Raw genomic sequence first — 12,841 nt, 5'->3', positions numbered from 1 at the left:
GTGGAGTAGCATACTGTACAGTAGAGTGGTGTAGAATGCAGTGGCATGTCAGAGTGCAAGGGCATAGAGCGAAGTGGAGTGGTGTAAAGTGGAGTATGCATGGTGTGGTAGCGCACTACCATTACAGACAACACATTTACAATTGAAATGAGCATTAACATTTATACCGAAATAGGGTAAAACTCCACACAGACGCTAATGCGTGCATAAGTCATCACCTAGTGTATTGATGTGTTTTGATCATATTCAAATATTTGTTTCCAGCACTCTTCAGAATTGCAAAAAGAATTGCTTAATTTGTAGTGATATTAATCTTTTTTGAAAAATCAGCACAGTTCGGTTTTTAATGTGCTAGGAAAAATAATCCTACACCCTCTCCTCTTACTTGGATGCTCAGTAGGATTATCGCATACATTCTCTCACTTTGGAGTTCGAGAAAGAAAAGTACACACCAAGCCCCCTGTGAAGAGAGAGCTTGATATTTGACCTCTGTCTTTGAATGCACAGCAAATGTTACAAGATAAGACCAAGATGTAAAGGCCTGTTTACAGAAAGTGAGTTTGTTGAAGAATACAGTAATCAAAGTCTGGGCAACGGGAGGGACAAACTCAAGCTGGACAGCCTAATGCAAATAATGCCAGCAAATAGAAAGCATGAAAATGTGAGCTACAAACCACAAAGTCAACGGTAAGCAACGGGCAGAATGCATTCCTAGGTCAGCTTTCTGAATGTCTCCAAAATGTCTTTAGAAAACCAGACAGCGCAAGGCTTTCAGCTAAAAAAATGAAAGCTGGCAGGAACACGCCACATTGCTGCAGGTAGGCAGGGACGAAGTTCAGTGACAGACCAGGGGATGACAAGAATGGGCAACATTGCTACAAGTGGGTAGGGAGGTAGTGCAGTCACAGATGAGGAGGTGGCAGAAACGGAAAACTTTTGTGCAAGGGGCAGTGAAGAAAAAAACGTGCTGGGGTAGAGAATAACAACAGCAGTTAAAGTGGCTGGGAAGGGCGCGTGGTTAGCACTGAGCACTCAGTTAGGCTACCTTAAAGCAATTCATGTTACACCTCATGGTTTAGTTTATTGCTTGAAGCTTATTCAGAAGATGCAATCCTTTTATGCAAAACGGACTACCATCTGAGTGGGTGAGGAAAGAGCATATTTGTAAGAGACAAGCATGAATGTCACTTCAATGGCGCAGTAGCCCACTTTACCTTAAACTATATTTCAGGAATACAGTGATCCCGGACATGGTAAGTTGATGTGCCAGGAACTAAGATGCCACAACAAGTTTTAAATTCCTGTATAAGCCACCCTAGTATTTGTCAGTATTATTTAACGCATGGAAGGAATTCAAAATTAGTTCATCTTGAATGTTTGTTAGTGAAAGAATGACAAATGTATAAATTGATGTTTCCCATGCCCACACTTCAGGCATGGGACTTGCAGTAGCATTGGGAGCAGTCACATATTGCTGAAGCAAGGTTACTTTACATGCTCTTGAGAAGTGAACAGTAGTTTGGGAGACAGTGTAATACCTTCCATGACTACTGAAGGTGCGCGGACACCTTACAGGGAACGTGCTTGTGATTGATGCAGCCTTTGCAAGCTGACCCAAAGTGTATACTGTCTAATATCCAGCTAAGGTATCATCACAATAGTCTGTGAAGCACATGGAACATATCACCCAAAATATTTTTTTTAAAACTCCTATGCAATTGCCATCTAATTATTTTACGTAGCCAATGAATGAGCCACCTGGTTACAAAAGAGGAAGCCATATTAGTTATTGGGAATGTTGATAATTCCTCTTAAGACAATACCTTATCAGATGTCCAAATTGGCTGGCGTAGACCTTCTGCGTCAACATTTAACAGCATACTTTTTTCCTAAAAGTTTCATAAGGAACATTGCACCTTTAGTAGGTGAAATGTACCAATAGCATTATGTCCCTTTCTTGGGTGATCCAGTTCATACAAGTTACTTTCCTCATTAATGGGCCTCACAGCAGCTGCAGATCTTTAACAACTGCAGTCTTCCTAGGGCCACTATGTCCTGGATAATTTGTTTACCTGCGCAGTTATCTTCTTAATCGATCGGGCCTGCAGGGTAATTGTGTGCCTTTGTTAAAGTTTTCACGTTAACTGCAGCTAAGTGCGAGCACTGTGATTAACCTGAAAACTTTAACAAAGGCACACAATCACCCCGCTGCCCCGAACTATTTAGAAATGAAATGCAGCACGTTTACAACACAGTGTGTGCTTTTTTGGTTAATCCGCCTTGTTTGCAGACTTGCTATATTGTTTTGTTAGTAAAGCGAGGCTCCGGGGAAGATTGAGTGGTTTGATTTAAGTATTCATCTTAATTGCAGCCCCCTTCACAATCTGCGATTAACATGAATACTTAAATAAAAGCACACAATCTGCCCGCAGCCGTGATTTACTAACAAAACAATACAGCACGTCTGCAAACAAGGCAGATTATCATGAAAATACAAGCAGTGTTTTTAAACTTACTGTATTGTTGTGTTAGTAAAGCATGGCTTCGGGCAGGTTGTGTGCTTTTGTTGAAGTATTCATGTTAATCGCAGCTCGTGAAGCGGCCTGCAATTAACATGAATTCTTAAATTAAAGCACACAATCTGCCTGTAGCCGTGCTATACTGACAAAATAATACATTAAGTCTGCAAACAGTGTGTATGCTTCTTAAAGTCAATCCGAAAGCACATGCAGTGTTTATTTTCAGAAGGTCTTTGTATCGCTGCTGGGGGTGCTTTGGCAATTAAGTATGTCCGAGGTAAGAGTAATGTTACTGCGGACATAAACGTGTGCATTATATGAAGCTGCTGTGATTTCTGCACACTAACTTGCCAAAGTCTCCAGTGCCATCCAGTGGATTTTTAAGGAATTTACCTGCTGAATAAAAGTCCAAAGAGATTACTGATCGTCGAATTGCATTCGGAGCAACCCCTTGGGTCCCGGACAATATGCTGAGGAGAGGTTTCTAATTATTCCATCACCGAGACAAAAGTACAGCAAGTGCCCACATCTTAATGACCAACTTACAGACAAAAGTACAGCAAGAGCCCAATTCTTAATGAGCAACACCCCTGCCACTCTTAAGTGTTTCCTTCTAGTTGATAACTTTCGCCGCCCTCCACAAACAGGAAATGCCCGATTTCGCGCAGGTCGCCTTTTAAAAGCAGCGGGGCGAATACTCTTGCGGGATGTTCTGTGTGTGCGAGCACCACACATGGCACTGCGCGCTTGCGAGTATAGAGGTACGCGCGGCTTATTGGTAACAGTGGTCATAAGTAATACAGAGTATTAACGCTAAAGGCAGTCACAGCCAGGTTTTCAAATAGCAGCTATGAATAATCACAAGTTGCAAGATAACATTACATTTTGAAAGTGGTCAAAGAATAAAACAGTTATCTACTCACCAGAACCTGAGTGAGCTAGGTTGACCTTAGCAGCAGGTGCAGCAACCCAGGTAGCACAGGAGCTGTGCTTATCACGCGGGTGACAATCCAAAATGACCAAAGTTCCCTTTAAAGCTTTGGAAGGCTGAGAGAATGGAGGCAAAGACTGAAACTAACATTTCAAAACTCATCAGGGATAATCCAGAGGCCAGCACATCTCACAGCCTTTAAGCTGGCTCACAGGAACCAATCTAAAATGAACCTCCAAGGGGGACCTGCGAGAGCTCCACCCTCAATATCAGCCACTCCCAGAAATGGTTCCATCTGTGCCTCGTTCCTGAAACCACCACCACCGTTCGATACCACGAAAAAGCAAAACATTGGTGATAGATGGACTGCTTGGATAGAGACATTTAATGATTTCATCGATGCACTTGAAGAGACTGATAACAAAAACATGTTCAATTATCTCAAAAATCTTGCTTGTGATAGTGTAAAAGAAGTCATAAACAAAATGCCACAAACTGATGAAGACGTCGCATATTGTCAGATTAAAGAAGGAGTATTGAATCCAAATTCAAGCCAATGCCAAAGGTTAATTACAAATGATACACCTTCAACCAAGAATGCTACAAAGTTGGTGAAACCATTGATGAATTTGTGGAAACTTGTCCACTCATCAGACATTGTAAGTTCAATGAATTTAATGATTGAGAAGCTATGCGTCTGAGACTTATTGTTGTATGCTTGTCAGATTAATTCAGAGGACGAATGCTGAGAGAAACTCTTAGTCTCTGGAGCTAGTGTTAATGGCTGCTAGAGCTGAAGAGTGAGTTGATAGACAAGCTACTGACATGGTGACGGGAGGTGCCCAGAATGAATCCTCCTTGAGTGTGAAAAGTGAGCCAAAAAGAAAGACTAACGGACACAAAGTGCTGTCTACATGTAAAAAGAAGTTGTGTTTTAGATGAGGATTTTCATTTCCATAGGAAGGTAAATGTTCCACTCTTGGACAAATATACAAAGGCTGAGGAAAGGAGAAACATTTTGTGACGGTTTGCAAAGCAAAGAAAAAAGTAAGTGTGGCAGTGACATCAGTTGAGACAAATCGACAGTGAACAAAGTCGTTTCTCATATAAATCACCATCAAACAGTTCTTCTGTATCATTATCAAGTGAAAGTGATGAAACTGATTCCGCTATGTTGATGATTACCTTAGAAAAGCATGTGCATGTTCATTTGAGCGCTTCTGAAGAAAAATGCCAGTCAAGATAATTTAAACATGCTAATGCACCATAGTCATTCAAACCTTTTTCTGAGATTACACTGAATGTAAATGGTTGCATCAATAAACCTGAAGATAAATACAATGAACTCCATCCATTGCCGCAACTTACGCCATCGAAAACCAAAGTATACACTTGGGCTACATCAATGCCATTAAAAAGTTAAAGTTCATTTGTAGTGACAATGAAACACAAGAAAAGGAAGGTACAAGCACCATCCATGTGCTCAGGCTATGACATAAAATGCTTGTCTACTCAGTTTTGCACAGCCGCTGATATGGGATTGATTTTTGTGAATGACACATGACTGCTAATCACAAAAAAAGTAAGTCAGTACCCTTCATTATTTCATGGTTTGGTCAAACTTAAGACTAAGAAAATAAAGTTGCATATTAATGAGGACATCTGTCCTGCTGCTCAGAGACATATACGAATTGCTTTTCAAGCAGCTGTTGAAAAAGAACTTGAAGAGTTACTTAAGTATACTATTGAGCATTCAACTGGTTTAACACCATGGGTTTCTCCCATAGTGTTAGTACCTAAAAAGGTCAGTGAAGGAGCTGTAAGCATATGCGTTGACATGTGTCAATCAAACAAGGCAACTGAACGAGAACAACATGCAGGTCCAGATTTTAACAGACATGTTAACACAATTAAATGGTGCAAAGCTTTTTCTCATAAATAAACGTAGCTTGAAAAATTAAAAGACAAGAGACGTTTGGCAAATTAAGAGCAAGTTGTTTTAATTAAACGCAGTAGCCAGGAGATTATCGATAGACTAACGTTTGCAGAAAGTCTCACATTGCAAAGATGTTTTGGCCGACCATTTATACCGTTCATGAGGTTCAATCAACCGATTTGCCATTCTTGGCCTAGAACATAAACAACAAGTGCAACCGTCTGATAAGGGGGATGGGACCAGGTTGCTCTTGACCTCAGGGAGAGCTAGTGTGTATGTGTCCAGATGTCTGGCGTGGGGAGCGCCGGATGACTAAGTGTGGTGTATATGCTTTGTATTGATTGGCTGAGTGTTCCCAACTGAATGTGGCATCTATCTTTGTCATACTTTGGGAATGTGTGCCTTTGGCCAAACGTGTTTTATAGGGGTCAATTTCCTTGCACCCGTTTGTGGTGTAACTTCCTATCTGTGGGATTGATCTGTGTTTCCCCTGAGTTTGCGTTTGTCTTTGTGCTAAGTGTAATCCCACCTGTGACCTGTCAATCGGTAGGCTTGTGGTTGGGTCGCACAGCCTGTCCGACCATGTATCTCTGACTCAGCCTCTATCAACTCAGCTGCGAGACTCATCACAGGTTCAAAAAGAAACTCTGACATCTCTCCAGACCTTAGAGCCCTCAACTGGCTTTCGTTCAAAGCTAGAATTTATCTGAAAATTGCATGTATGACGCACAAAGCCTTACATCACAACACTCCGTGCTATCTAGCTCAGAAATTGTTAATCTCTTCTGGTAATAGAGACTCCAGGATCTCCAGGAATCTTCTACTGAAACCACAACGATTTGCCAAGTAGAAAACTCACAACCGGATCTTCTTTGGAATGGCTCCCAGGATCTGGAATGCTTTGCCCACCGAAACAAGACTGAACCCTTCTACTGCCTCTTTAAAAAAAAAGAGAAAACGATTGTCATCACTAAATTCACTTGAATTACTTATTTATTACTGCAATATAATTACTAGTCTGTATTAGTGATCACCTTGTATCGGAATCACCTATATTTATATTTTTCTATGCTTGTACCGGTTTCAAACATCTGCCATGTAAAGCGCTCTGATACCCGCAAGGGTTTTGTTCGCACTATATAAAACCTTCAAATAAATAAATAAATAGGAAGGTCACCTTCGGGGAATCCAACAGCAGTTATATGAGTTTGCTAAAATGTGTACAATTACCATGGCGGATTTTTACCAACATCCTCAGTATAGGGCATACAGTTGTCATAGTGTACATCGATACAGTCTTAACTTACATTGACATTGCTATGCAGGCATAGATTATTGCATACATTGACATCATTTCTACTGGTATCGATACTGTTAGGCAATCACGTTTCATGGTGTGCATCGACATTGCATTTATATGAATCGCAGTAGTCGGGACTGCATATATCATGGTATGTAATACCATTGTATTCACAGATATTAACATTCCCCCATAGCTGAATTTTCAACTACTTCATTCCCCCTCATATGTCATGACAGTTACATTATTAAAGACTGTGTGTATTGCTGTAGTGTCTGTTATGCTTTCCCTAGCTATTGCATACTACCTAATTTGAGGACTGTGATTTTACAGCAGGAAACCCACATGTGTTGGAAACCACACAACAGTAGTACACCAACAAAAACTGGAAGTAGTGACGTGAATAGTTTGGACACCCATGTGGGGATTCAAGAAAAAATACTATGAAACCAGTCGTGCTCACAAGAACCTCTCTCCTGCCTCATGTCAGCTGATAGATGATACAGTGCTTGAATGGCAAGAGTGAGAGTCCCATTCTAGAGATAATTTCCAGGGATAAAAGTACAACAGGAAGCACCAATCTTGGCAAACACCCCACCCTACATCACGGACATCAAGTTCAACATGCGCCAATGTTGCATCACCATAAGGCAGATGGCTCTCAGTTATTCTTTGATAGCGTTTAGGCAGCGCTGAGTGTCGTTGATCATTTTTAACATCTCCCACCTTGTTATTTGTAACCAGCACGTGTTCACCTGTACTGCTTGCTGAAGAAGGGATGGGCCCTCCTCCATTTACTGGAGTCTCTGAAAACAGTCTAAATTCTTCTGCAATGTTTTTGCACTGAGCCCAGCCAAAATAATCAGCAGTGCTTCTTCAAGCCTGATGCAACAGAGTTGTTTTCTTCTGTTATGGATGTCGAGACAACTCAGACAGATCATCACTAGAGATGCCTAGTGTTGGGGTGTGTATGGTCACAAGGGTGCAGAGGCCCCACCATCGGGGGACGAGCTGGGTGTAGGCAAGCTCACCACATTACCAGTGGAAAACCATCAACGTGGAGGTGCCCAACTGCAGGTCCGGTATCTGCAGTACTACTTCCCAGTTCTCGTTATAACCAATCGGCATGGTTCATTATCCTATGAAACATAAGAAATACAGTGTAAGTTTCCATACAACCAGGGGTTTCCCCTTCCCTTCCAACCATATCTACCTATTAATCTAGGTATCCCAGATTTCCTGGCACGGGCGTCTATACTGGTGTTTGACTCCTTCCCATGAGAATCGTTTACCCTAGCATGATCAAAGTGAGAGACCCTGCACTGGAAGTCCATGTCCAGGGTCCACTTGTCATTAGAAAAGGTGGACCCAATTATGTTAAGGGTCACCCTGGGACCGCAGATGGAGGAGGGAGCGGTGCACTGGTGTCGTGGTCTTGCTACCTTCAAACACTGCTTTTGTATGAAGTCCCGGGGCCAAACAGTGTCCTCCCCTATGGTCCTTCTTCTGCCGATCCTGTCTACCTCAGTTTGGATGTTAGTAGTTTCTATAAAAAGGTTCAGTGCTGTGGGGTTGGTCTCGTACTCTGTGATTTTTTCTATTGCTCTATGGGGTTCTATTCTAAAGGGCGGAATCTTGGCCCAATCCTGCTTAGGTACAGGTGGATGAGACATTTTGCTTTTTCCAGGAGCTATAACTTGTGATAAATAAAACCTGTCTACGTCTATGGCATGCGGTATCAGTGAACAATTGTAACATGACCTGTTCATGATTTGGGTGCCCACGGCTGACATATGTTGATACCAGGTGTTGTGTAGGAGTGCCCTGTGTAGTGCATGAGGAATGCTAGCATTTGTTTCAGCATAGGTGTAAGTGAGGTGAGAGAGGTCCTTGCGCATGATCTGCAAGAATGTAAAAGTAGAATTCATGAGCCTAGGCACATTCCTGGCTCTGGAGGGGCACATGAGCACCAAGGCCAAATAGAGCGTGTACAAGAATACATAAATGCATACCTATAAAAAAACATTTGTAGGCTGTGGGATGGTCTTCAAGGGAGATGTCTGTCGTTTGGGCACCCAGGGGCATCTTTTATTGGTGCAAAAAGATTATTTTTTATAAAAAAGGTTGTTGTAAAGTAAATTTGTTGTCAGTGTTCTTGAGTGGTTGCCCTGTTGAAGTCCTTTTGGAAGCTTTGATCGAAGGGGCCGCGGACCGCGGCAATGCTGGTGCACAATGCGCCTTGATCACAGACCTGTAGGATAAGAACTGTGGGTTGTAGGTTAGCTTGGAAAAAAAAATGTTAGGCAGTATTTCAGAAAATTCCTTCATCTACTTTTTACCGATACACTCTATGGCTCCACTGTGAGCAACGTTTTCTAGTGGGGTACTGGAATGGAGAATTTAGGCTAGTTTAGTGCTATTTATAATTTAATTTCCTCTCTCTCCTTGCGATGGTGAGGACAATAATTCTCCTCTGTGGGTTGTTCCATTCAACTGCGAGGGGAAGTGATGTTTAATTTTAAGGTTGATGTTTCCGTTGACATATGCACGTCCCTCGGGTCTCTGCATGTGGTGTGTAATGAGATTTTCTCTAATGGGGTTGGGTTCTTCCTTCTGGAAGGTTTGGGGATCTTGGGTTTCTTTTGGGCTGATTTGTACTGGTCCCATTGGGCATTTACCTGTGGTTTGGGATATACTGCTTCCAATGCAGCATAACCGAGGTAGCCCGGGGGGTTTGTTTGTTGCCCCTGTATGGCCCAGCAGGGAAATGGCTGGAATACAGGGTGATCAGAGCTTGCAAAGTAGTACTCCGCTGAATTCTGAGAAGTTATCTAAAAACTCAGTGAATTTCCGCTGAGTTCCATGTGCGTCAGAGTAGCAACGTCCGGTCCTAATTAATACAAGCAGGTGAAAACAAATGGCATCTTCTGGGTAGTTCTGCAAACACGAAGAAGTGCATTTTCAGAAGTAAGATACTTTTGTAGTTCCCCAGTACTTTCATGTTAAACTAAGCCAATCTGAATCTAAAACGCCCTGACCAATAGCAGAGTCCAGTTCATTGGCAAAGCCTCAGCCGAAGTATCTATTGAATAAATATGCTACTTGTGCAAGTGGAACAATGTACATCATTTGATGCAACTCCCGGCATCAAATTGGCGAATTGGGTTCCTGTCATGGTGAAGGGCAGAACTTTGAAAGAACAGAAATATGACCAGCAGCTTAGGTACAACACCACACCTGGTACTGCACATGAGGAAAGGCAGAGTTTTGCTTATGTAGCTAAGTAGCCGCAACATAGATGCATTGGCTTTACTGAGGTATATGCTGTACATATGCACGCTTTAAACAATGCAGGATGGCGCTGACTGCTACTTTTTCCAGAAGCAGAGGCTCCAGCAACTCCACCGCCATACCTTCCCCGCCTCCTGGAGGTGCATGGCATGATTCTAATGGAGCGAGAAGAGTGGAGCATTGGCCTACTGACCACCCATCTGTGCATGTTGCTAACATGGGTGGCCCGATCTAATGATGTAACCCATAGGATAATATGCCTCAGTGGGGAGGAGGTTCTTCTAAATAAGTGAAAAAGAGAACCTGTGTTAAATTGAAAACCGTCGGCTGTATGTGCTTGTCCTGGGCCGCTAGTTAATAACTGTGCTCAATATATACGTGTGAGAAGCTGGCCTGGTATATGATTTCCACTAATGTAAGTGGGCACCCTGCACCAGTCCAGACAACCCTTATGGTATTTTAAGAGGTCTTAGATAACCTTAGAAAGCTCTCTAAGTGATAGCTGTGGAGAGCAGCCTTCAGGCGTAGTCCAGAAGGAATGTAAAGCAGATTGTTTTACCAGAATGTAATCTTATGGTATATAAGAATACCGAAGGGCTTGTGGTCAGAGAAATATAAGGTGCACAGACTAATATTCAACACACTTGATACTGGTTAGCTATTATCAGGTGGTGCAAAGGGTGAGTGGAGAGCCCTTAGAACCACTCAAAAGTGAGTAGACTACACTACCAACTGCAGAATTAACGGGGTTACCCAATGCACTCTTTGACAGTAAAACATTTGTTATGTAACAAATAACGGATCAGTACAAAAGACAAAATGACAGAAGGTTCTAGGAATCTCCAGATGGAGAGTTGTCCGTTGGAGTCCTTTATTGTGTCAAACAGCCAGCCGACACGTGTTTCATCGCTATTGCGAATCTTCAGGGCTGAAAATACAAATAAGTAACAATGTGGCATTCTCTGTACGAGAGTACAGTCACAAGTGCAGCTTTACATAGTTTCATGCGAAATTCTAGTGCCGCTTCCACTAGTGTAAAACACCAGCAATAAACCTTGTTACATCTTAGTGCAACCAGAAGCATTTGTGTCGAACTGCATCTACGACGCCGTCTTTTGAAATGTGTAAGTGACCAGGTGAGTAAGTGACCAGGTGAATAAGTGGATCTGGGTTGAAATAAAATAGGTAAAGAGTGCTCACCGCACAGCTGGTGATAATTCCGACCCAGCCGGGCCCGTGACCATCAATGGTGAAAATGTAAAAAACTGGTCTCCGCACTGTAAGGATCCAAACAATAAAGCTAGTGAGACCTAAGAATAGCATTCAATTGGAGGAATGGCTCGTAAAACACATCAAAAACCTAAAGAGTCCCCATTCGCCAATCTCAGAGTTACTATACGACTGTATGTACGAGTTCTAAAAAACTCTTGCTCCCAGTAACACTAATCGGAAACGTAAATCTTATATAAGCACATGATGTGTGTGCTATACATGGGAAGCTAAAACAACTACTCACTCCCATCAGAACATCAAATACATCTGCTTACCACAAGTGAGGTAAACGTGAGGTGAATCTTCATTTGTCTTTAAAACTGTTTGACACAATAAAGGACGCGAACGGACAACTCTCCTTCTGGAGATTCCTAGAACCTTCTGTCGCTTTGTCTTTTGTACTGATCCGTTATTTGTTACATAACAAATGTTTTACTGTCAAAGAGTGCATTGGGTAACCCCGTTAATCTTATAGTATAGATTAATCAAACAAGACCACAAAGTATTTATAAAAATATGTATTTATTATATAACCCTCTCTAAGACATAGAAATATCTCCTACCCACAGATATGCACAATGCACACAATACTTTAGCAAAGAAACACAGTAAATAGCACAAAATACACAGTGGCCCGGGGGGGAGGGAACCAAACAATAAACTAAGAAAGTGGTATAAGAACCATGACTGGAGTCAAAACAGTGTCAAGAGGACATAGAAGTCCTGGGGACCTAAGGAACCACCCAAGGTAAGTAGATAGGGACCCAACGGAGAGCGTGTGCAGTGTAAGTACACGACTGTGTGCTCCAAACAACTCTACGGGTAAGTCGCGGTTAGATTTTTAAAGATTAAGGACCCTTCCCAGTGGACCCTGAAGAAACCCTGTGTGAGACAGATGGTTGGAGAGCCACCCCACTCATGGCTACCCTAGTACCCACGCTCTCTACACCAGGGAAGCCTGGTGCATACGTGTCAAATGGTGTCGGAAACCACTGTCAAACTCAATGGAGGACTTTAGGAAAGTGCCGCAGCTGGAAGAGGAGAAAGGGTAGGGTGGAATCCGGAGATGGATTCTTGATGAGTGGTACCTGCAAGCAGAGGGGACAGAGTCTATGTCACTCAGGAGTGACCAGGAAACTTGGAAGACAAATGCTCTCCGATGTCTGGTGTTGCAGGATGGATGACAGTGACCTTGACTCTGCAGCTGTGAGGATCAGGCAATGCTGAGGAAGACCAAGGAGCTGTGCACAAGCTGTCCCACAAAGGATGTCGAGTGTTGAGGGGTCGGTGTCTGGCGGCAGCACCAACAAGCCTTGGCAAAAGCAAGCGATGCAGAAACCAAAGAAGGAGCAACGTCGGGACCAGCAAGGTTCAGGGGACTCATCAAAGACAGTGGAGTCAGGGCACGCCCTGAGCAAACAAGTGAGTTGAAGAGAAACATAGGTGACCCTTGCATGGACCCACAGGCCGTAGGCACAGGAGTCACGAGAGGACCTCAAGCAGCTCACCAAAAGACGCAGGCCATGATGCACACGATGCAGTATGGCTGAAGATTCTGGTCACAGGAAATGCTCAAGGTTGGGGCTACTTGG

The sequence above is a fragment of the Lissotriton helveticus genome, chromosome 5_1 (assembly GCF_964261635.1).
Source record: "Lissotriton helveticus chromosome 5_1, aLisHel1.1, whole genome shotgun sequence".
Lineage (NCBI taxonomy): Eukaryota > Metazoa > Chordata > Amphibia > Caudata > Salamandridae > Lissotriton > Lissotriton helveticus.
This window is presented reverse-complemented; position numbering follows the sequence as displayed.